We start from the raw sequence: 554 nt of genomic DNA on the forward strand, positions 1-554 counted from the left end.
TCTACTCAGGGCAGCATACCAGGGGTAGGGCTTTTACTCTAGATGTAAGTTGAGGAGAGGCCAAAATAGTGAGGTCAGTGGAGGGTCTTGAACGCCAGCTTTCCATTTTTCCAAGCAATGGGAGCCATTACATGGGCAGGATGCCAGACTGGTGCTCCAGGAGGCTCCTAGTCCCGTGCAAGAAGTCTGGGCTCCAGGGGCAGGAGGCTGGAGGCAGGGAGGCCTGTTGGGAGGTAATGAGGCACTGGGCAGACAAGGATGGCAGGATCAGTTTAGGATATATAATATACATAGAGTTATCAGATATCTGGGCCTATAGTAGGGAAGTAGAAGGGGCCAAAGGAGGAGTCCCGGATGAATGACTTCTAGTTTCAGGGGGCCGAGAGGTAAAGCAGGGCTGTTAACACAAACGAGGAATTGGCCCTTTCATAGCTGGGGCCTCTCTTCAACAAAAGGCTATCCCTGCATCCTTGATATCACTTTAATTCGGGTCTGGCTGGACTGGGTGGCGGGGCAGCTCAGGGCGGTGGCTCTATCACGTCTCTAGGGTCCAG

The sequence above is a fragment of the Bison bison genome, unplaced genomic scaffold (genome assembly GCF_000754665.1).
Source record: "Bison bison bison isolate TAMUID 2011002044 unplaced genomic scaffold, Bison_UMD1.0 scf7180017847476, whole genome shotgun sequence".
Classification (NCBI taxonomy): domain Eukaryota; kingdom Metazoa; phylum Chordata; class Mammalia; order Artiodactyla; family Bovidae; genus Bison; species Bison bison.